The 25140-nt window shown below is 43.9% G+C and overlaps 1 long non-coding RNA gene across 1 annotated transcript; it reads right to left on the bottom strand.

Moving 5' to 3' along the window:
* Positions 1-1462: 1462 nt before the first annotated feature.
* Positions 1463-23588, bottom strand: LOC116653121 (uncharacterized). The gene is made up of 2 exons (XR_004306491.2): positions 23296-23588; positions 1463-2777 (listed from the first exon to the last, which is right to left on the bottom strand). It is a non-coding gene; the product is annotated as an uncharacterized LOC116653121 (long non-coding RNA).
* Between the last annotated feature and the right edge of the window lie 1552 nt (positions 23589-25140).

The raw sequence follows: 25140 nt of genomic DNA, 5'->3' as shown, positions 1-25140 counted from the left end.
TCACTGACGTACACTAATATGTGAGAAAGCAAGGCCGAGATATTAGGGTGTACCTGTGTCCCACCAGTGATTCACCTGACAATGTTCTGTGAATTGCATATGGATAATAATAACGATTTTACCTCCTGGAACAGTGTAAAAGGGAGAAGAAAACAAAATGAATAAAACCATTTTTCCTAGATGTCTAGAAAAGAAATTCTTCCTTGCGCCACATTCAAACAGGGCTTTATTGACCATTTCTTGCGGTCATGCTTTCTGATCTCGGTTTATAGCAGGCACATCCCACCTGTGACCTGGCACAGCTCACACTGCAGCCTAGTCTCTGCCCTGTGCCATCATGGCAGCAGCTCTTCCCACTGAGCAGCCCTTCCTGACCCTGTGTGCAGAACTGTCACCAGTACCAAGCAAACATCAATCTGCTGTTAACGCTGCCTGGGCTGAAACCAGAACATAACTTAACTGGGCTATATTATAAACATTTCGTCCATAACGTATGAGAACTCTGAAATTCCCCCTAGCAAAAAATGAAAGCCCTGATTATGGTTGGTTCACAGAGCTGCAAGTGAAAGTGCTTTAAGGGGAAAAATAACAGAATAAGATTCAGAATTACATTACAATCATTGAAAGCATCGGGACCGGCATCTTCCATGTGCTCAGTAAGTAAGAAACCTTTGCTTGCCTCATCCAAGAGTTATCAGCAAATGGGATTGATGCATGCTACAGCCCTCTGCTGTGAGTCAAAGCATCCATCTGCTAGGCACTTCTCAGAAGTTTTTACCATGTACACTCCTTCTGAGGAAGCTGTTAGCACTGATTCCAGCATACCTTCTAGTACACAATAGCGAGCTTTTCTTTAACAGGACATTATGTCTCTTGGCTTGCACCGCTTCTCTGGTTATGCACATTTGTCTTAACAGCAAGCTGCAGACCCAGCAGGTGAGAGCAGCCAGAAATTACAATGCAAATATATTGCTTTTCTCTTTTTCAGCACTAACCTGAATGAAGCTTAATAAATAAATCATGCAGTGCAAGACACGTGGGGAGCACAAATAGAGGGAGAAACCCTGTCTGAATTTGCCTGGCAGACTTCACAGAATGCTGGCCTGGTGCCTTTCATCACTGAAAAATCATGCAGCACCTTTTCAGCTATTCATGCACGTGCAGCCTTGTATTTGTGGTTGCAAGAAAAACCATGTTCTGCTTTTCTCTCTTTAAATGAAAATGTAGTTGCTGAAGTTGCATGTGAAGGAGTTGTTATTTCCTAGCAGATCCTCTTGGACTTCAAGGGAAAAAATAAGGCACTGCAGAAAATTTGTAAATATTTATGTCCCTTGATTTGCATGCATAAAACATGTTTTAGTTACAGCCTCAGGAACTATAAAAGACAGTGAAATACTCTCAAGGCTTCCTTTCTTTTTCAAGAAGTAGTGTTTCAGAACAAAAACAGAGTACATATATTCACTCGTGTTTCAGTGTATATTTTCTAGAGAAAGGAGGAAGGTAGCATAAGGAGTGCCGGAGTTCAAGCTGAGTTTGGACATCACACTCAGACATAGGGTTTGGATTTGGGGTGGTGCTGGGTGGAGCCAGGATCTGGGCTCCGTGATCCTTGTGGATCCCTTCCAGCTCAGGATGTTCTGTGATTCTCTGAAGACAAAAATACTGTACTGTAAGAAGCAGGAGAAAAGCTTGCAGTCTACATCCATTGCATTAAGTTTGTTTACTTTTTCCTGCCCTTATACAATTACTTGAGTCCTTATGGAACTGTCCAACACAAGTGTTAAAAGAATCTGCAGGAACCATTAGAAGTGATTCTATGTTAATAAGTAGTACAGAGCGAGATTCATTTAATATCTTGTAAATCATGTTGTCTTCTATTCCGTTATAGAAAGGCATACCTCCACCAAGCATCTAACCTCCACCAAAGCTCACAAAGATTTCTGAGGTCCAGTGGTAGGTCAGTGATTGCTACTCAGGAATCTGTTCTTCACCTGTACTTCCAGAGCTCTTTTCTTGAGGATTTGGCCAATTTCTCATTGCCAGGCTTAAATTTGTCTCAAGTGGATTATGGATGCAGGTGTTACACAGAAGACAGACTCATTAGCAATGTCTGTTGTGATAGGACAAGGGGAAATGCTTTCAAACTAACACAGGGGAAATTTATATTGGATGTAAAAGAAAAGATTTTTACAATAAGGATAACGAAGCACTCCAACAGGTCTTCCAGAGAGGTAATGGATGCTGCCCTGCCCCATCCCTGGGGCAGAAGGATGATATTCTCATTTTGGTCCCCTGATGATCAATGGAAAAGCCACAGTGTATTTCAGTAGGAACAGCAAAGCATGCATATGCTTCTTCCCCAGAGAAAACAGTAATATTTAACAGTGCACACTGCAGCAGCAAAGTCCCTCACTCTCTGTGAAGGCTGGTAGTGATCCAAAGAAAGGTCAGGTACAGGTCACAGATTTCTCTTTAAACGGATGCAGGAGCCCCTGTATCCTGCAAAAGTGGCGGCAAAAAGCATTCAAAGTATTGCAGCTGTCATTCCAAATCACAGGTTCCAGCAGGTATGAACGTGTATTATCTTGCTTCCTAATCAGCTCTGCCCTCTGTTCACCCCACAGCCCGATTCTGTGGATTCAGGAAACTTCCTATATTGGAACTGCTCTCCAAACTCACCAGTTTCAGCAGGATGTCGAGGTTGAATTCATGTTTGAAATAGCGAGCTTTCTATCACGCCTTGCTTTTACCTCTCCTCCTCCCTTCTTTTTAAAACGCTGGGAATCAAGAACAAAAGCAAGGTTAAAAAAAGATTAAAATCTAACTTTCATGCCGGATTTGCAGACCTTCTGAGAGGGCTCATTGCATTTATGCTACATTTCTACTGTATAATAACATATCTCTTAGCTGAATAAGCAATAGGAACTCATGCTATCTGACTGTGGAACCATATAATGGACTCCAGCTTCTCAAGCTTAACACATTTATTCATAGAAGTACATAAAATGTGCACAGAATTGCCCCTTTCTGTAATAAAACTCCATGAAATGAGGATTATATCTTTTTCCTAAAGCATTCTTTTTAGAAAGAGGTTGGAGCTTTATTTTTCTATCTCCAGATTTGTAACATGCACCTAACGTTATAAAAATACGAAATTGTTTGAGGAATTATCTCCATCTATCCCTTTAAAAAGCAAGCAAACAAAAAACCCTTTTTTTTTTTTTTTTTTTGTGTGTGTGTGTGTGTGTGTGTGTGTGTGTGTGTTTTTTTGCTTTTGAACAAAATCCTCTAAGACAAAACAGTGTAAAACAGTGACCTTTAGCATAAAAGTTTATTCTCAAGCAGTTATTCCGTCCTGGTGATCTAAACTGCTGTGACATAAAACCTTGAAGCCATTGACGTGGTGACAAGGGCCATTCCTGTTCTGGCCAATTTTGAGGAACAGTTCTGCAAGGATGCACAAGCACTTCTGTGACATTCTTGGCTCTCAGTGTTAAGAAATGAAGTCTATTCACCAGCGCATTAGCCAATACCTGGCATTTTTAGTCCTGAAACCAGCCATTGCTGAGCAGGACTACCTGAGACATTCAGAGCAGCAGAGCTGAGACTCAAAAACCACGTGAATGTGGCACTGAGGGACATGGTTAGTTGGCATGGTGAGAACGGGTTGATGGTTGGACTGGATGATCCTAGTGGTCTTTTCCAACTGCAACGATTCTATAATTCAACAAAGTCAACAAATAGTGCCCACTAAGTTTGTCTCAGGGTCTAATGATGACTAAACATCCCCAGCTGCAAGTCCTACAAGTCTCTGGTTATGGAAAAAGCAGCAGGGATGAACACAGCACGTTTTTCACACTTCAGTGATTAGCACAAAAACAAGAAATTTGAGAACTGGTAAAGCCAATGAGCATGTGTCTGCTATGCTCTTCTTTTCTCTGACGGTCTACACGAAGGGACATTTCAGGCCCTAAACTATCTTTGGACCCAATTAGGCAGTGGTAATTTACTTGCTGTCACTGCTGTCACTTTCATTTTGATTCTCTTGTAAATAAAGTCCCTAAAAAAAGGGCAGCAATTATTTAGCCAAGCCTGAAATTGGCAAAGCTCTCACTTTATGGAAAAATGATCAAACTTCATGCTCTGACCTAACTCACTGCACTTCCTTCCACACTAAAATACCTTGGCACACATGTAGTGTTAGAAATAATGATTAGTGTCACCTCTGTAGCTGGCACATCATCGTCCCTGCTCAGTGCTGTGAGAGGGCTCTGGACAGAAGATGCAGTAAACACTGGGAGAAGAGGTCCTTCTCTCCTTGGCATGTGCTAATCATGTTTGACATGGCCAGCCCCTGTAGGTACTAAAGGTGACAGCAGCTTGTGACTTTGGTATTTGCTTTCCAGGTAGGGAATTTAAAACCAGTCCCATTCCCCATACTTCACTGATGCCAGCTCTTAGGAGCGAGGGCCCTCACAAAGCAGTCAGGGCAGTTTTGAAGACAGCCTGGGCCAACCATTTACTTAGTTGAGTTACTTCCATTTATTGATGCATCAACGTTGCTGAGGGCCTGGGCACTTCATAGTTGTCCCCATTCTTCCTGAAAGCTTCCAGAGAAAAGAAATCCAAGGGGACACTGGGACAAGGTTCTGGACACACAGCTGTTGACAGCAGTACATCTGGTACGCTCTTGCTGTGTTTATGCACCACTGCTGTGCTGAGGATCCTGTGGCTAGATCAGAAGCCTTGTACACTAATGTTATAGCAAGGTGCTCAAGCTACAGCGCTGTCCTCCCACTTGTAAGTTCTGCCTCCCAACGCTGGCTTCCTCTGACACTTGGGTCCCTGTATCCTATGTATGAAACAACGTACTGTCTGTGCACTGCCAACAGAAAGGGTGATTAATGAATGAACTCTACTCGCTGTAACACATCATATATAAAAGGCAAGAAGGGAAACCTGTCAGACATAAAAGAAAATGCTTCCCAAGTGGTATTCTTTTTTTTTTTTTTTTTAAATGGGAGTGCCACAAAGCTTTTAAAAAGAGAGAGTTCACTCTGCTCCCCTTGCAGCAGCACTCCATGCTGGCTGACATTGTCCTGGAGACATCCTTTAGGTGTCTAGTCATGCCTTGGGACACTGGAATTAGGTTATTCAGGATGTTCCCAATTACCTCCATTACTCTTTTTTTCTTCCATTAGGGCAGCTATGGGAGCTCTAACAAAAGCAGAACAAGAAAAAAAAATAATTGGAAGCAAATTAACCACAGAAGATGCAGCTTTGTCCTTCAAGATGACCAATTTGAGGTTTCTGATTTATTTTCTTTGTTGCAATTTGAGTTGCTCTGCATATCTGCCCCATTTATCTTGCCCAGCTATCTAAATAAAAGATGCAGACACAGTGGAGGAAGACTTTTCCCTTTGAGGCACACAATGACATCAAGCCTAATTTGGATATTTTCTCATTAGATGCACATTTGATGTTATTGGAGATGACCTTCCACTCCCTGTCTCACAGAGGGCTTAAAGTTCAGACCTGAATATGAGGTCCCTCTCTACTATGAAAACTCCTGGTTATGCCACTGTGTGAGTTTTGCAGTTTTCTAGTTTTTGGAAGGTTTGTCTTTGCCCTTCTCAATCCCAATTGAGTAGTGTGTATGGTTTATGTCAGCATTTGTAAGGTTATCACAAAGGTTATCTTGGCTAAATTATAGCCCTTTGTTTTTCCACGTGGTTCACTACAGTGCAAACAGCTGCACTGTCCGGAAAATCTTTCTGCTGCCCTCAGCCCTGACCTGAAGGTACCAGACGTTTGCGAGGTTACGTGGCTCCATATGAGGGCAGCTTTGAAGGGGCTGTGAATTAAAGCTGACACTTCACCTGAAATACCTGCCCCTAAATTAGCTGTGAAAAATCAGGTAACTGGCGGAAGATGCTGGTATGTCATTGTCTGGCAGCTCACTGTGGTCAGTGAAGCTTCCTCTTGCCCAAGGAGCTCATGTGTAGCTTGTCCCAAAGATGAGAGGATTTGCAGCTGAAATGGGATGGCTGAAAACATTCCAGGAGGGCTGGGGAAAAGCCATTCTGCAGCGTGCAGACATGTTAATCGTCTGACAGCAAGGGACAGCAATGCAGCATGTGGCCACATGTATGGATGCCCAAGCACATCCATGTATGTGTGTAATCTAGCTGAAAAGAGGTTCTAATTAGAGCTAACCAAATACTGGGAGCAATTTTTCTTTGAATAAATTATTCAATGCATTTTGTCTTTGCTGATCTCATAAATTATTCAACTAATAATGCATGAATAGTGTCAGGGCTAGTAGGCTACTGCAGAGACAATTAGTCAGAGAGCATACTCTGTAAAGAAGATCAACATATGCTAAATAATGTATTTGCAAATAATATTTGCCCAGCCCCAGCTCTAAGAGGTCCAAGGAGAAACTGCAGACAGCACATGGCACTTGTGGACAGCTTGCTGCACACAGAGGGAGGCAATCCCTCCTGCTTTTCCTCCTTCCCCAGTGCAAATACATATACAGCTCCCTGCTGAGGGGCTGTGCATGACCAGACCTCATGCACTGCGGTGGGATGCAGGCAGGTAGCACCTGTCCTGCTTCATCCTCACACTATGTGGGGTAATAGGACCCTTGTCTGGAAATAGCACAAAAGGAAGAAAAAGGAGGAAAAAACCCAACGTTGTTAGACTGGAAAACTTGCAGGCATAAAATAATTAAACATTTTATTGGAAAACGCAGATAATCTTGTTTGCTGAAGGAGCTGATTTAAAGGCCAGGAATTAATATGTTTTTTATGGTAATTTTATGCTAGACATTATGGAGACACGCTACATCTTTGTTAAACTTTAAGTTGTTTAGTTGCGTTTTCTTTTTCTTTCACCATCTTCATTTCTTCCTTCTTACAAAAAAGAAACAAAAGCTAACAACCTAACAAATCCGAGCTCCTCCTTTCCGTGTGACATTTCTTTCCAGGTAGTCTTTCATCAAAAAAGAACTGTTCTTGGAAATGTCGAGCTAAGCCTTTGAACAGATGAGATGTCATTAGCTATGTGAAATGTCTTCTTTCTTTTTCAAAGCCAAAGCTCAAAGATATCTTGTTTAGAAACTTCACATCTGCTCTACTTAAAAATACCCAGGGCCATATACTTCAAATTAGATTCTCATTGTATTTTGATGGTACCGCTATTAAAAACGTCACCTGAAAGAACAACACTGAGCGCCAGACACTTTGCACAGTAGCTTATTTCTGAAATAGTTTGATAGGCTGGGAACCTCTGTAGGCATAAGTAGTCCACATCAAATACCAAGATCCATCCCATTCTTTCTAACCATTCCACATCTGTCTACGTGCATTTTTAATATGCTCTATATAGATGGCAACTCAGCAGTCCACCGATGTCAAGAATTCTTTTGGCTTCACTATTATTCATAAAGAAAGCCAAGAGTAGGAATTTCCACAGTAAGGCCCTTCATGCCTCCCTTTTTTTTTTTTTTTTTTCTTTTTTTTGGAAAAAGAAACACAAGTATTGGCCAATCACTTAGGCCAAAAATTGACTTAATAAATACTACACTCAGTCAGGGGAGAGAATCTGGAGATAAGAAAAAGGTTTATATCACAATAAAGCACTGGAACAGGCTGCCCAGAGATGTGGTGGATGCCCCATCGTTAGACACCTTCAAGATCAGGCTGGATGAGGCTCTCAGCAACCTGATCAAGTTGTAGGTGTCCATGTTCACTGCAGAGGAGTTGAACTAGATGACCTTTTAGGGTCCCTTCCAGCTCAAACCAGTCTATGATTCTATGATTTACATGGCTTTTCTATTTCCACCTGCAGGCACAGAGCCGTCCCAGTACAGCAGCAGAAGTGGAAACAACTCCGCTGTGATTTGCTCCATTGTTCCTCTAGTCTCACCTTTAAATTTAGTCCTACTAACAGTTCTTGGCTTTACTTACATTCCTTTATAAATGACAAGATTCCAGCCCATCACTATGGCTGGGGTCTGTCAGTCTATCAGTTGCTTCTGCTCAACTGCAGGATTAGGTTCAGCTGATTTTCCTCTGAAGTTGCTGCAGCTCCTCATGGTGAACGCAAACAGCAACATGGTTTTGCAGCTAAAATTAGGTTGTAATCAATTTTATGCAGCATTAATTACTCTTGTAAATAAACCCCTCCAGCCACATATAAATCAAGCTGTAAGACCTGAACCAGCAGAACAAAAGACTCCATAAAATCAGTCCAAGTTATCCTCCCCCGCCCCCCATAGTGACTAATTATGTTAATTAATTCAAAGCCTGATTAAACAAAACTAAGCTGCAGCAGAATCATCCCTGTGAGTCTTCAGAAATGCTGCTGTTATAAATAACGAATTAAGCTTTTACTGCCATGGAAATTTGGGTTTTATATATGTTGTTCTATTTTATCATTATTATTTAATCTAAGATTTGACTAATTCAGTTCTCATTTTCTAACTATGCCCTTGGCTCAGCGTTTGCCCATTGCAAGTTACGATAATTTGCTTATTACTGAAATAACACGGAACAGACAGAAATCTTTTAAAACTACAAATTGTGAACAAAATCCTCAGGCCTGCAATTCTCCAAGGTTTTTGAAAGAAATCTTGATAAATAAGCACACTAATCTATGGGAGACCTATGACATCATTTTATCTAGTTGAAATTATTATTATTATTATTATTATTATTATTATTATTATTATTATTATTATTATTATTATTATTATTATTCAGAGGCATATATGGGGCACTCCGTGCCTGGCTTTATATAGCTTCTCCTAGAAGTTTTAAGTTAAGAGTTCTCTGAGCAGAATAGGTACCATTTTCAGTCTAGACTCCTGGACCTGATTACGCTCACATTTTGAAATCCAGAAAATGCTAATGACCTCAAATGCTGGATCACAGGCATGATGAAAGCAGTATGGAAAATCATTCTTTTCTTTCTGGTGTGGAACAAATGGAAAAAAAAGGGGGGGAAAGACTGCAAGAAATAGTAACCAAGAGGCATGAAATTTAGACAACTGCCGAGGAAAGCTAAAAATATTGTGGAAAAAAAGCAAATTCAGAACAAAGATGTTTGCTTTTAAAGAAAGAAAACTGCTTCTGGTGATGTGAAGTGTGATTACAGGGCACTGATGAAATTTTCAGTGATGGAGAAAGGCGGATGTGTTGGGTAAATATTTCTGTTTTGCAACTGGAAACAAATAATTTACATCCTTATTTTCAGTGAGGACAGTGCATATTTTCCATTAGTAAGCAGAGTGACTGTTGGATAACTTTTGAGAGAAGGAAAAATGTTTATAACCATGTGCCCAGAGATTGGAGGGGTCAGGGCTCCGCAAGACCTGGCTGCAGGGACCACTAGCTCATCTGCAAGAGAACAGAGCGGTTCTCAGCCACTGGGAGTCCTCCAGGAGCCCAGGAAAAGGCTGATTTTCTGCCAGTATTCCAAACAGGAAAGCAGATGACTTGGGTTCCTCCATGTCAGCTAGCCTGACATCAGTCTTGAATGAAATACTGGAAACTCTGCCACGCGATTCAGTTGATAGGAACAGAGGAAAGACAAGAGTGTAATTCATACCACTCAAAATGGGAAACCTAGACTGGAAAAGCATACCGTTCTAGTGTCCATGCTATTCACGTAGAAAAATAGGAGCATGCAGAAAGCAGTCCCAAAACGATTAATGGGCCAAAAGACAATACCTTCCAGGAAGTCCCTCAGAGAGGTTAGCTTGGCAGGAGGGAGATGGAATGGGGCTTGAATTAAAATAGTTATGCAACTTCACGGAGATTAAATGGACCCCAAATGGCTACTTAACCTGGCATCCGAATGAGAAACAATTGAGGTGAATCAAAGCCAAATCAATTCATGTGATGGAAATTTCACATTTTTAACAGAGATGATTGATTGCTGTGATGGGCTTTCCATGTTTTGAGGGCTCCAGATCAAGACTGAACTGCCTTTTGAATGCACAAGCTCTTGGGAAGGGAAAAGTGGTTAAAATGAAATGATCTGTTGCTTACATGCAAGATGGCAGACTGAAGGGGGTTGGATGGTCCTTTCTGGCCTGACACTGTAGGCACTACCAAACTGGAGGATGAATCTGGTCCTGTATTAGTTTCATAGATAAGTACTTTAATTCTCTTTTATCAGTAGTAGTATTAAATTTCCCTTAAAGACTGTAGGTGTGTCCCATGTCCCAGCTAGGTGGGCCACTCAGCAGGGGCAGTAAGATATGTGCTGTGGCACCTCCCTTGCAGAATGACCCAACGCCTGCAGTAGAGTCCACCTCTACAGGCAATGTGGGACCAGCTCTACACATTTTGCAGTGTTTCTGCCCACAGAGAAACCCGTTCCTTAAGCTGCCTCCAGGGAGCAATTCACTGACAAAATCCCAGATCCACACCATGATCCCTGTGGGTCTCCAGGGGAAGCAGGGCAGCTGTGGGCAGGTTCCTCTGTGATTAAGTTGTCAAACTAGGCCCCTCATACCCCAAGTAAATCCTTATTCATTACAACATCTAGTCTGGATCAGAAATGTTTTAAAGGCAATCGAGATATTCCATGGCAGTGTAGGAATCTTCCCCTGTATCCAGAGCAAACTGCCTCAGAGGCCTTAAAGCCCTGGAGATCCAGGAAAGGCAATGTGCAATTATTTGAGCAGAGGTGAGTTTTAACTGGCAGTTGACAGGGGACATTAAATGCAAACTGGTTTAATGAATCTAAAACAAAGTGCTCTGCACTTTGCAGCTTGCTGTTGCTACTGCAGCTAAGACACAGCTTTTTCTTTCCTTTTTTCTTTTTTTTTCCCATTTGGATCCTGTGTCTGCAGTTTGCTCACGTGTAAGACATTTTCCTCAGCCTGAGTTCTCCGCCTTTGTGGATCTCTATAAAATCACTTCACAAATCAAGTCCGTGGCTTCTTTTGGGTATAATGCAATAAATATTATTTATTACTGTTCTACAGAGCTAAGTGCTGTACAAACACTTGTTACTGAATCAGTAGGAATACCCTTTGGACATGTCTGTAGTCAGCTATGCTAGAGGCAAGAAGAAGATTTTGCGAGGAGAAACAACCTTCTCACAGGCTGTTTTTCTCATCCTTCACTCCAGCCCCACTCTGTTTCACACCTCTTACAGATGTCCACACCCAGCGGAGGAGAAATGAGGCAAGTGTAAAGTACCACCCACACTGCAGAGATGTAAAAGACATCACGGAAGGGACTGCAGGGCTCAGGTTGTGCTTGTACTATTATGGTTCTCCCCATCTCTTTTCGGTATCTAAAGAGGGGCTATAAGAAATAAGGAGATAGATTGTTCAGCAGGACCTGCTGTGATAGGACAGAGAAAAATGGTTTCAAATTAAAAAAAAAAAAAGGAGACCTCTACTGGATATAAAGAAGCTTTTTACAGTGAATGTGGTGAGGCACAGGGTTGCCCAGAGAGGAGGTGGATGTCCCATCCCTGGAGACATTCAAGATGGGACTCTGAGCAACATGATATAGCTGTAGGTGTCCCTGTTCATTGCAGAATTGGACTAGATGGCCTTTAAGGGTCCATTCGAACTCAGATGATTCTATGATTTCATCTCTATACGACCTGCTATTTTATTCTAGTTAGTTGTGATAGCAATTTTTTTCCCCAGCAGTTTTAATTTTCAGTGTGGAAATCATGTCTGAGGTACACTCTAATGCTCTGCCTCAAAAAGTTGCTCTGCCTTGTTCCAAAGACACAAAGCGACCCATGGTGCTTGCTGGTGAGACATTCCGTGATTGGATGGCCATATTCTTCAGTGCAAAATTTCCTTCTAGTTCACACTGTGTGTTTCCCAGCTTCCAGCAGCCACATTTTGTTAACTTTATGCTGACTCACTTAGTCATCATTCCCACTGCACTCAGTGGTGTTACCACAGCCTAAAACTAGTGTAATTTGGCAGAAAATCATGCTGGTGGAGAGGAAAGGAAGTGTCTAATGCACCAATATTGTTTTCCTCTGTCATTCACTTAATTAACTTTAAAGTTCCTTTCACGTGTTGTTTAGACTTTTTGTATTTTAAAACATCACACCGTAACTGCTACAGGGAAGCACAAGACAGCGCTCCTGCTTTATAACTTGTTTAATTCCTCATAGAAGAGCTTGACATGATCGGGAATGACTGCAGATCTGTTGTTATAATTAGAATTTGGTGTTTAGCCCCAGGCTTTTTGTCTTCAGGGGGGGCTGATTGGAGGCCTGGGAGGCCTTGAATCTCAGCATGATGCTTCCTGAAGCCTCTTTCATCCCTGCAGCTTGGTGTGAGCTGAGTGCCTGGCAGGGGATGAGAGATGCTCGGCAGAGAAGGCAACAGGGCTGAGACAGGGGCACGGTACAGAGAGACCAAGGACCCATCTTTTTATAGAGTGGCATTTATAAGGCACATTCTCAGCTGCTGCACATCTGCACCGCTGCATGGCCCTCCCTGGTAGCAGCTGGGGCTGGGCCCACATCCAGGTTTATCCACAGAGATGGGCACGATCTCTGCTGACAGCCCTGCTTCTGGGATGGGCTACTGCTGGGCCCTTCTCTCTCCTCTCCCTCTTTCACTGGCATGTGTTAACTTCTGGGTGACTTTGCAATAAAAACCCCACTCGCCCCTCCCGACTCAGCAGAGCTGGAATGTGCCATATTGATCAGTCAGGCCATGATATCTGGCCATCAGATTCGTGCATACTCAACTGAGATTAGCCAAATTGCTCTGCAATAGGCAATTTCACAGATCCATCTATTCAAAGATAACAGGGAAATTTCAGAAAACAAAGCTGTGATAACTGATCTGCGTGAGTCTGTACAGCTTCCAAAGCAAGCTGTGAAGGAAGGCAATGAGAGAAGGGCAGGGGCAAACCAGGCCTATCAGGACAGACTCCTTACACCTACCCTGCTGCCTGTGTGTCACTCACAGCAATAATCTGATATTATTTGTTTGACCTTTGTCCTCTGGCCAAAAGCAGGGTAAGCAGGGCAGGAAGATCCCATCCTGCTGTGTGAATTGCTGGGCAAAGGTGCGTGAGGGGCTGTGGGGCTGAGCAAAACCACTTCCTGCACGAAGCCCCAAGGCTGGGTTTTGAGGAATGACTGACACTTCCAGCAGCCCTCCAGGATCCCTGGGGATCTCTGGAAGCAAGAGTGTGTGAAGCCTATGCTCTGCCAGGAAGCAGACCATGTCACGGCCTGTTAAAGGGAGAAGCATTGTTCATTGTTGTGACCTGCGCCCAGCCACGCTTTGGGAACCATCAGGCCCATGTGCTGATGGGGAAACAGTTGCCTCCCCCATTAAATCTGAGTTCATGGCCCCTTTGGGATATTCATACAGGAATCTCTGAGCAAGACATGCTTCCTGAGTCAGCCTTGGACAAGCAGAGAGCTCTGAGCAGGACCTCCTGAAGGTGGCAAGGAGCAGCATCACACTGTGAGCTCCACCAGGTCAGGAGGAGCATGGGGCCGTGTGTGGAGTCAGCACAAAGGTGTGAGCACTGATCACGTGGAGGATACACATGGATTACCCACTAATCCCAGCAATAAAGACTTCAGTGATACCAAAGATTTCCTGCATGGGTTGTGCAACTGACGTGGAGGCCATACTGCCGGGGATGGGAATGCCTGAGCCACCTCATTTTAGACCATCTGGGAATGTGTGTATGAAGTATAGGGAATGTACGTATGAAATACAGTGATGCCTTTGGGCTGTGGTGCAAGCACGCCTTGCTGCGTGCCTGGATGCTGTGGTGCTTGTGCTGCTAATTTCTCCTCTAGGTTCAAGCGGGTAGCAGGCAGCTTCACTTATGACACAGTCTCATAGATCCCAAGAATTTGCCAAGCCTAGGCTGAAGGCAGGGTCACATAGCTCCATGGCCCCTTTTATCTCTAGGGAATCCTGTTTGCCTCTGCCTGTCATTGCCTCTGGAGAACTGCCAAAACATATTTCTTGGCAAGGCTTGGATCTTCCCACCAAAGTTCATTATCTTTTCATAAGAGTAAAGGGATGTGCAAAGCCCCCAGTTCCTTGGCAAACAAACAGACCTCCCTCAGAGACTTATTCATTCAAAGGGCAGAATAGAAGTCAAAGAAAAAAAACAGGAAATACTTTTTTTTTTTTCCCCTGCCAACTGTAGCACTGTTTGGCTTCCCAGTCTCTTCTCCCCGTCATCAGAAGGTCAAGAGTGGCTGAAGCTAAGGAGAAGAGGCAGCACAGCCTCTGCCTTGTCCTGTTCTGTGTATCTTGTTCATGCTTCTGGGGTCATGATGGCCTTTGGGATTGCCCCTTTAGGTCAAATGGGGAGGTACCTTGATGCTGATTCCCTTTGTAATGCGAGGCCTGGACAATTTCCAAAGATCATTTAGGAGTTTTACAGCGGGGACTGAGGACTCTGGGAATGCCTGTGATTGCTGCTCTTTTCCTGTGCCACACAAAGCTGTACGTTTTGTTCTGTTTTTTTTTGGTCTCAAACTTGTTACCAAGCCCTGGGGAAAATGTTGTGGACAGGAGTTGGACACTTTAGAGACCCATATCAGCTGCTGCCTGCAGTTATGGTGGACTGAGCCTGGCCCAGGCTCCTAAATCAGCTTCAGCTCCTGATGTAATGCAAAACCAGCAATTCTCAGCAGAGGGAACTACTTTTTGCTTTATCAGTAATCATTCAGAACCCCAGCATAAAGGCTGCAAGTGCATGCTTCCTTGCCCTACGTATTTTTCTCCTTCCCTTAAGAAGCTAAGAAGCACAGGGTGATGGACATTTGCCTCCCTCCATGTGCCAAGGGATGGACCAGGAAACTGCAGCCCTCCTGGATAAGGGAAGCAGTCTGGGCTGTATCAAGGGGCACTGTTGGGGCTCTTGATTTCAGCACACTCTAAATGTGGCACTGGGGATCCTGAGTAGGTTGTTTGCTTCATGACTGCATGCATGTCCTTTGGGAATTTGGCAGGCTAGATTCTGCTCAGATCCTGCTAGGAGCTCTGCATAGCCTCTGATTTCTGCATGTAACTCAGAAGCCGGAGGTAGGTGGTGTAAATTCTGCTCCCACCAGTTAAGCTGTGCTTCCTCCAGCCCCCTCGTTTCCTCCCTTCTCCAGGAACTGAGAGCTTAGGAGCAGGGGTTGGTTAATCCCCACCATGCAGAGATCTAGTCAGTGCTATTTGATGCCTTACTATTCCTTCATAGCCCTCCTTCCATCTTTTGCCCTTTGGTTCCTGCTGTTTGCGAGGCAGAGGATGTGCAGGCTGCCCATCCCATGCAGCTCCCCTCATCCCTCTTGCCTTTGCTGCCAGCATCTGTCATCCATACCTCCACAGCAACAGAAGGGCAGTGGAGCAGTGTGCAGCAGGAACTAGAAATCACAAAACCCATGTGAATTCAGAGCTGTGGGACTATAGCTCTGATCTTAACTCTCCCTAGCAGGTTTTAGCTGGAACCTTCTATTTTTAGAGCTTCTTCCTCATTTCCTGTGTTGTTTGAGTTTCTGCCTAGCACTGTCACTGACAGGTAAGACTGTTGCAAATGGCAACCTTGGTTTCACATAGTACTTCTGCTGATTATCATTCTGGAGTGGTCGTGGATGCTGGATGATGTCTGTGCTTGGGGAGCTGCCTAGAGACATTCCACAAAGAAACAACTGGGAAGCAGAGTGGGAGGTGGGATGCTGTGTAAGCAGCCCTCGATATCACCCACAGTGCATGTAGCCACAAGCACTGGATGTGTCCTCAGGTTAATTTGACAAAGCCCCATAGTGGGTTCATGTGAGCCAGATCAAATCCAGAAAAGCTGGTGGGACACAGATCTGGAATTAATAATTGTGAATCCCCCCACTCTGAAAAGCTGTATAGTAGTGGTAGCTTGGGAAAACTGGCAGCACACAACCATGTGATGGCTGCCTTCTCAGTAAATGGATTATCTATAATTAAATGACACTGGCTTTATTAATTAAATGGTTCTGTTTGTGTGATCCTTTCACCGCTTTGGGGCAGGGTTTGCAGAAGTTCTCAGCCTTGCCCTAACTCTGCTTTCACAAGCAGTAGTCAGAAGTCACACCACCATCTCTAAGGGGAGCTCAGGGACAGGGCATGGTGAGGACACTCCAGCTTTCAGACAGGCTGCATGGGAAGTGTGCCAGGGTGTGTATGGTATTAAAGATGTTGCCATACTTACATCCTGCCCCTCTTCCCGCTTGCTTCATCCTGCCCTGCCTTTTCAAAACGTCATCTGCCATCTCAATCCTTCCCCACTTCCTCTCCCAAACTGTTCCATAGCTCTGCTGTCCCCCAGTAAAATGACACTGCGGTTTGTCCCAGTGATGTAGGGGAACTTTCTTCTGTGTCATTTCTTCCACAAGCAAAAGGTCAAAGCTATCACTTGTGTTGGCGTGGGAGGGACAGCTGTGGGCCGTCACCCCACTGGTGGGCTGGTGTGGGATGTACCACAGACCTGCCATGGTCTCAGCTGCCCTGAACTGGGAACAGTCTTTCAAAATTACGGCTGAATTATTCTCTGCCTTGCCTGAATTCTCTTGTTTTCAGAGTCAGATCTGGCTTGACAGCCTTCCCGCGGAGCCTATGAAGAAAACAGATCCGCTGCTGTTTTTTCGGCCTCCCTTACAATGCAGGATCTTGATGAAATTAACAGCTGGCAAATGCAAAACGTGGAAAAGGAAACAGTGCTTGGGGCGGTGTGCTGCCATTGTAACTCTTGGAATTCGGGGCTGTGGGAGGCTCTTGTGGCTGGATGGCTGTTTCAAGGACAGCGGCGCAACAAATGGAGTGCTCGGAAACAAAAGCTCAGAGAGGAAGGCAAGGGCTGGCAGGGGATGGGGAGGAATCCCCATCCCAGCGTGGTATCGGGTGGCTGGATGTGTGGTTTGGGAGGCTGCTTTTTGCTGAAGGAATCTTCTGGGAATTGGGAGCAATGCAAAATTGTAGATTTATAGCTTTGTGTTTACATATCCCAAACTCGGAGAGCTTGGATCTCTGGAACCAAAAAGAGAATATGAGCCAATTTCTAATCCTTTTTATGTTCTGACAGAGATTTCTGTCATGCACAAAACCAATCCTATGAGGTCACACCCTCTGCTAATGTGTCCTCATGCTTCAGGCTTTATCAGCTAAATGTGCTGCTCTGCTTTTTTTTCCCACTTCCCTAACAATGCACCGCTTATATGACTGCATTTCTCCCAGTACGTTTATCTCTCAAGTTTACCCCCTTCCCACAACAAATTTTGAACCCATTAACTAAAGTAGCCACGATTAGGCATAGGGGTAGAGATCATCAGGATGTTACATTCCTGCAGGTTCTATAGAAACTGATGGGATATGGCATGCCTACAATCAGCGCCCCTGGTGGAGGCAAAGCTGTGTCATGATTTCAACATGATCTGCTCAGCAATGTCTGCTGGGTGATGCAGAGGTTACTGCAGGAACAGTATGGTCACTAGGCATCAGCCTGAGGGAGAACGGCTTTTGTCAGGGCTGCTGCTCATGGAGCGGCTTGCTTTGTGTTCTGAATAGCATGGGAGTTGGACTCAATGTTCCTCATGGGTCCCTTCTAACTTGGGATATTCTATGATGCTATGAAAATATTCCCTCCATAGAGCAGTTAGTTTTCTTTCCAACATGCATCCAGACCTTGATACCAAAGCGACATTAATATGAGTGCCCTGATCTTTGTCCTTGCTGAGCTGCATTTAATCACAAAGACCTGATGCAAATGGTAGATGTGAGGAATGAACGGGACACCACTGTGGCACACCACTAATTTGAGCTGCTGTCACTTGTGTTCTGATGAGTGCCCTTTCAATGTACAGTTCAATTCTGATTTTAAATTTGCTTCTTGTCTGTGTCATTCTTTGACTCCAGCGCAATCATCTCACTGTTACACTGCGGAGTTGAGCTCAGCATTCAGACCTTCCACTTTAAGCTCTTCTCAGTAGAAAGCACATATAAATTCAACAAAGCCCAAGGGTTGTTGCCTTGGGCCAGTGATTGTGGCCTAAACACAGACAGGCAGGAAGCATTCCTTTTCAAGGAGGGGCATTTTGTGTTCACCGTGGGCAGATATAACTAATAAGTCGTGACAGGCTGGGATCAGAATTAGGTCAAATAAATATAATTACCATTTTATGGTAGGCATCAGGTGGAGTTATAACAAAAGCTAGAAATTTGCTAAGTCTCCAGCACCTGAGATCAGCTATTCACTGTTACTCAGTCCCCAGATTCAGTCTTTGGCCTTGGCTAAAAAATTTTTGTATAAAATCTAGGTTTTTGTAGGAAACCAGATAAAATTGGTTAATTGCTCACAGAAGAAGGTCACAATTGCCTTTGCTAACAAGTAAGAACATAATTTCTTGCCTCTAGCCCCATTTTAAAAGGACAAAGTAAAGAGCAGTTGGCAGGAGGAAGAGGTGGTGCCTGCCGGAGGAATTTCCCACAAAGAAGAGGTGTTTGGTATTTGACAAGGTAATTGAATGTTTAGAAGAACATGCTGACATGAAAATACATTCTTTTTTTGTGTTTCTCAGGAAGGCAGACCTTTGAAAACAGTAGAACAGGGACGTGCTGTAGTCAAAGCTCATGTTTGGATTCTCAGGAGAGGTGGCACCCATCAGCCATCAGCCCCCTGCTCCAGCTCCTTGACCACTGGGCTTCAAAGCAATCCTGTTCTCATGGCAGGCTGGAGTGTGGAGGTGAGGCTGAGGATAGAGCTGGTTTCAAGATCTTAAATGAATGCATTCTGACATCGAGGTTCTCTTGCTCCAGTGTAGAGCCTACTTTAATAAACCACAAACTTGTGCAAAGATCCTGACATACTATCCAGGATGAATTAGGCTTCTATCAGTTACAAGTTTTGCTGTCTTTTTAAAATTGGACACCTGCAACCATATGTATCTGAAATGAACCCTTCTACCTTCCTGAAGGGCTGTGTCACCTCTGTATTAATAGCAGCATGCCCTATATGAGAACAAGCTTTTAACAAGCCCTAAAACTTAACATGGCAGAGGCAGTAACTGCAGTGTACCAGTTAGAAAACTTGCAAGGGAGGTAGTGTCTCAGTGCTCACCTTCTGCTTTCTGTTAATTTGAGGTGGTGTTTACAAGGCTGATAGCTCTCTTGGAAATTTCTGGGTCACTCAGCATCTGCCCTCTTGAGTATAGTGCCAGTTTTAGCAAGGTGGATGCCACACAGATAAGCGTCAAAAATCTTTGGCTATATTTTGGATACATCTTTGTCTTTTATTGTCTGGCTCCTGGTCATTTTCTTCATATTTATGTTGCTGCTGTGTAATTTATAGCGAAGATGTCTAGGACTCAGCAGAGGAAAGGAAAATTTTGCATGTAGAGCTACCCATAATAGAATGATTTCAAATAATGATCTTCCCCTACACCGTGCTCCCTTCCCTCTTGTGCACTGTGGATTAAGGGATATTGCTAAGTCCGCTAAGTCCTCCTCCTGGCATTTAGATAAAATGCCCCAAATTCTTCTCTTTGCAGTAGGTCTTTCAAATTTTCCATCACCTCGTGGCTCAGGCAAGGGATGGTATTTACAAGAAAGGATCCACTAGCTTTGGAGAGATGCTGTGTCTGCCAACTCGTTTTTGTTTTGAATTTTACATGGAAAAGGACTGTATTGTCAGCCCATTAATCATCACAAAGTTAATGGCTGTGGACCTAGAGGCCACCAGCTTAAATTTCTGGGAATGGGATTTATTGCAGACTATCACATGAGGATACTGTGACAATCTGGTTGAGGCATAAGAAGAACAATCCTATTAGCTTGAGTTGTCAATAGGGATCAAAGCTCTCTTCTCTCTTACAGTAATGCCTTGGAAGCAAACTGATCACTGTCCAGGTCTATCAGACCATGAAACCGGATTAGCAAACTGGTGCCTCTGTGGCCAAATGATAGAGCAGCTGAGGGGCTGAAGTAGATGCAGGAAGAGAGAGGGAAGAAGAGGAAGCTATGGAAATTTGTTACAGATAACTCACTTCATAGAATATTATTAGAGAAGACTGAAGGTGCAGCAGCACTGTCAGCTGAATGCACACTCCACTGTATCAAAGAATACACTCAATGGCTCAGCAAGGAGAGCCACCTCATGGGTAAATAGCAGCTGGGAAATTCTCTTTGCACTAACAGGTTTTCTTATGGTGCTGGAGCACTTTCTTTTCCCATACAATGTACAGGCGTGCTAAGAGCAGAAAGTGAACTTTCCCCTGCCATGTATGTGCCATGCACACTTCGAAACAGTTGACTTTTTATTGGCGTTTTGGAGCTTTGCTGAAACTGAGCTGGAAAGAGAAGGAAGAACGGCGCTTGGTGGGTTATTCAGTTGGTGCCAGTCATCACATTGCTAAGATGACTCTGTAGTGGTCTGATTTAATTTTGGGGTTCTGTTAATAGGGGTTTTTTTTTGGTGCCAGGTGAGGTGCTAGCCAGAGAAACCATGATCTCTGTGCCAACTGATGTTACAGTTTAATCCTGCATGCCCTGAAATATTATTCAAGTTGTTGGCTGTCAGGTGATCAGGGAGACAGATACCTAGAAGTCAGCAATTCTGCCTCTGAATTAACACCAAACTATAGAAGAGTCTAAGATGAAAGCATGTTGTGAGGAGTTAGTGTGTGTGGCTTCTCATATAAAAAGGCTGGGGCAAACTGTCCTACTGGTTCCTCTCCTACCTGGACTGCAGTTTGCTGAAGGTCACAGGCCTAACAAGGGAAGCAAGGACCAAACAGACACAGCTGTCTCCACTTTGGTCCCTCTGTGGATAAGTTAATGAGAGAATGTAGCCAAGTAATACAGCTGGCGTTTTTTGCTAAGTTAACAGGTATTATTTGGGTAGCTAGATATGATTTGCCAAGTAGCATGAAATTAACTGGTTGGATAGGTGCTCTACAGTTGAAATCAACCTTGCCTGGGTTGTACTGATGTGTAAGATACTCCTGCCTCATGTGAACAAATGGTTTACATGGTGTCTGTGCTCAGGACAGTCACAAGAGCTCTGTAATCCTCCAAGCCATTATTATGCCCTGTATTCCTTGTTATTTCTTCTTGCAGATTTACCATATTCCTTGTTATTTCTTCTTGCAGATTTACCATAGTCCACAGATTTTGCCACAAACTTCAGCTGTTCTTATTCTTTCAGAAGCATTGCCTTTGTATTGAACTGTACAGGGCATACCTTAAGCTGAGTGCAAAATCTTCAGCAGTTTTATATTCTCAAATCAACTCAGCCTCATGACTGGTGGAACACAAGCATTTCTCCTTGCCAAGACAGTTTGCTTACTTGCTAATACTCAGTGGAGTTGGAATTTCCTTCCCTCTCAGGTCTCAGCCACAGCCCAGCCTCACAGCCACAGCATATGCCGTTAGCAAAGGGAACTTTGCTCCTTATTCTTCCATCTTTTGATGTTTCTGTTGTGAGCCAAGTATATGAACTCTTTGGTACACACAGAAATGAGGGAGGTATTCAAGGAAAGATCTACATCAAAGTTAGAAGCCGAGAGAACCGTGTGTAGAATTATTGGCCTATAGTCTCTACGGAACAACTGCAAACAACAGAGTACTGATTTACTCCTTCTACAACAAGCGCCTAAGTTAGCTAAATCAGTAAGATTTTCCAGTGCAGTAGTTATTAGCTTCTCTTTCTTTCTTTCTCCTTCTATGTTTTGATTTGTTTCTGGTCTAATCCTGACTTATAGTAAGCCTTACTTACAGCTCTGGCAGCAATTGCTGCTCACAAAACATGGGGAATTCACACTGTAATCTTAATATGGATTTGCCATTGAAGGTTTTGCTATAAAACACGTCTGAATTGGAACCCAAAATCCCAACACCATATTACTCTGGGCAAGTTCAAGTTCTAATTTTAATGCTTATCCAAATCTGTATCTGAAACTGAAGAGACAATAATAGCATCAATAAAACCAATAATTTTCGTGCATTACAGTTTCCATTCTCCTATGGAATGCATTAATGAATGCTTTTAAAACCTTACATGCAGAGACCTTTCATCTACAATTATAGCACATGCACTCTGGTGTGCAACACAGCAACAACAGGATTCCAGCACAATTTTCAGCACAGAGGGAAAAAAGTACCGTTGGTTAGTGTCACAGCTGAAACAGAAGGGAATATAAAGGCAATGTATAATTAACCCCAGTGAAATTTGGTCAGGATGTCCAGGTTAACACCTCATCCACTTAATGGGCTCTGTAGTAAATTGTCGAATATTGTTGTTTAAAAGTCAAATAATTTACTGAGCTCTTTTCATGTGTGGAATATACAAGGAGGTCATCTGCCTTTTTAACATCTGGTAGCAGAGTCCTGGTGATTTACCTGCATGCTGGTGACTGTAGATAGCCAAGTGATGGATGGCTTTGCTAGAAATCTCTTTCTGTTAACTCGTATAAGCCCAAAAGGAGCCTGATAAATCTGCTTTGTGAAAACATTAAAGGCTTTATCTTCAACTTCTGTAGGCTGACAAAGCACCATAGATGTCAGTGGGACTCTGCTGATTTATACCTGCTTTGGCTGTATCTCTAAATCTGAAAGGCACTCATTACTCCCACTTGAGGGGGGAAAAAAATAAGAAAGAAAAAAAAAGAAAATATTTTTATGAGCTATTGACTTAATAGAAAACATTTTGTTTGACTTCCAAGTTACCTTTCAAATCAAATCCAGGATTTGCACTTGGCCTGGACTGGAAGAGGCCACACTTACTCTAGCTGCATTGCTGCCTGACACTGGTGGCTGAAGCAGCAAAGCTAATAGAAGAATTACAGAAACAGCAAGTAGGAAGCCTTAAGGAGGGTTAGAAAACTGATTAAGGGCTAAATCATCCCTTAACCCAAAGAACCACGCACAAGGCAGAGCCTCCCTGGCCCTTTCTGGCTTCCTAGAGCTCATGCCATTTTAGGCACAGCAACACACCAGCTCTGCTGATCCTGTAGAGCTGACCTTCCCTGCTATATCAGCATATATCTGGTCCCTGAGAGACTTTGAGTGCGTTGCATTTACTGACAAAAACTAGTTTTCATGCTTGCTGGCAAGCGGAAGTCAGTGCAGTCAGGGAACAGCAAGGTGAGTCCCACTCTTTTCTGCCTTATCAGCAAAACTGTCACTGTGCAGTCGCAGAACTGCAGCTGCTGGAAACTGAGGAGGCAGGAAGGACATAGCACTGCTTAATTCCTTCCCTTTCCCCAGGCTGGATTTCCAGCGCTGACAACTAGTATGCTCACCTTCTGTCTTGAAACTTCTGCTTGAACTTCAGCCTGTTTTTTGGCAGGCTCTGCTGGGCTGGTGTGGGGCAGCATGGCAGGAAGGAAGGTCCAGCATAGCGAGGGCAATGGTTTCATAGCATACTGTCCCCCCAGATCTCCCCTGGTGTGCACAGAGCTCCAGGTCATGGGGGATGCTCTGCCTTCTCTGATTCACCGTCCTGATAAACACCATGCGGGGCACAGTCTCTGCTGTATGTTGCAATGAGACTAACAGTGGCTGAAAGAGGGTAATGTTTGCAGTCAAGACTTTCCTTTGCAAACACTGAATCACACTGTTGTGAAAGCAGGACAGAGAGATGAATGACTCACTGTTGGCAGCACACACTGCCCTATCAGTAGGCTCTGTTCAGTGGAACTGGGCAGGGGGCTGATGTTTGATATCATTGTTGTGCTCCCTGCTCGCAGCTTGCTAATGAGTAATGCGCTCTGTGGCCAGCATTGATCCCCCCTTTGCTTATTCACAAGGCTCAGCACAAAGACTCCCGGCCTGCTGGAAGTCACACAACTCACCAACACAAAGATGTCGCTTTGGGGGTATTTAAAAACATCTCTCTTGCTTGGCCTTGGATGGTCTTTACTTGTTTATTTATTTATCTTCAGGGTGAATGCTCTGCAGCAATGTAAAACTGCATTAGTAATAGACAGAAGAGACACACCTGCAAGATTAAAAAAATTAGTGTTGGTTAGATGTTGGTTAGATCTATGACCCAGTACAGAAGGTGGAGCAGACCTCTCTCTTTTAGTACACATGGATAAATTGCCAGGATGATGGCTTGAGAGAGAGAAAAACTCTGACAGCCCTAGGTGCAAAGGCATCAAGACACTTGTTCTGCAGACTGTTTCTAAGAGATGGTACAGATGAACATCCCAAAGAATCTTTCCAGTATGAGAGGACAGTGGTCTGTGTCCTTGAGCACCTGGAACTGAGAGGTATTACAGGAAGTCTCCATACTCACCTCCGAAGGCAAATGTCCCTACTGCCAGCACTGAGGCTGAAGTTCCAGAAAATGTATGGATTGATCTGCTCTCTCAAGATCAAAGAAGGCATTCACAGACCAGCAGTGAGACATAAGGAAGGTTGGCTTGCCCTTGCCAACCATCTGTGATCAAGCAGGAGACTTCAGACACCAATTGCTACTGCTGTGTCTGTAAGTACCTGACATCAAGCCCACTGAGGGGCACCTACTACCTCCTGGACACCACAGATCAGACCATGAACAAGCACTATATTCAGTCAAAAAAGACTGAGAGGCATTTAAGTTATGGGAGATAGCATCTCTGCCTGGGATAGGGCAGGAGACAGCAGCTTGATTCCCCTTGCAGACATACACTGTGTTACCAAAGGCCCAGTTCCTGCACCAGAGATGGGCTAGGTGAACATGTAGGAGTGCCTTTAGGCAACCACAGAGGCCATAGTGTGGCTGCAGGTCATGTTCTAGGGATGTGACAGTCCTGCCTCCCCACTACCTAGCTGTAAGTTAGTTTAGCAATGATAATCCTGGTTTTTCAACAGATGTTGAAAGATGGTGGAAGATATACGCATCCAAGCTCTGGAACAGATTTTTTATGACAGAAGTCCCCTCCCCATTAATCTGTGCGTCGTAGTGGTATGAACATGAGCTAACCTAATGCTAAGGCTGAGTGAACAACATGATTTCAAAAGTAATTGGGAAATGGCACAGGGAAATTGAATGGAGCCCAGGAACATGTACTGGATTACCCACACCAATCACACCGTGGGGGGAGCTCACCATCTCCATAAATCAAGATGTGTGTTTAAAACCTTTAGTTTCTGCGGAGCAT

Source organism: Coturnix japonica, chromosome 3 (genome assembly GCF_054131305.1).
Source record: "Coturnix japonica strain WE chromosome 3, WE-NBRP24, whole genome shotgun sequence".
Taxonomy (NCBI): Eukaryota; Metazoa; Chordata; class Aves; order Galliformes; family Phasianidae; genus Coturnix; species Coturnix japonica.
This window is presented reverse-complemented; position numbering and strand designations above follow the sequence as displayed.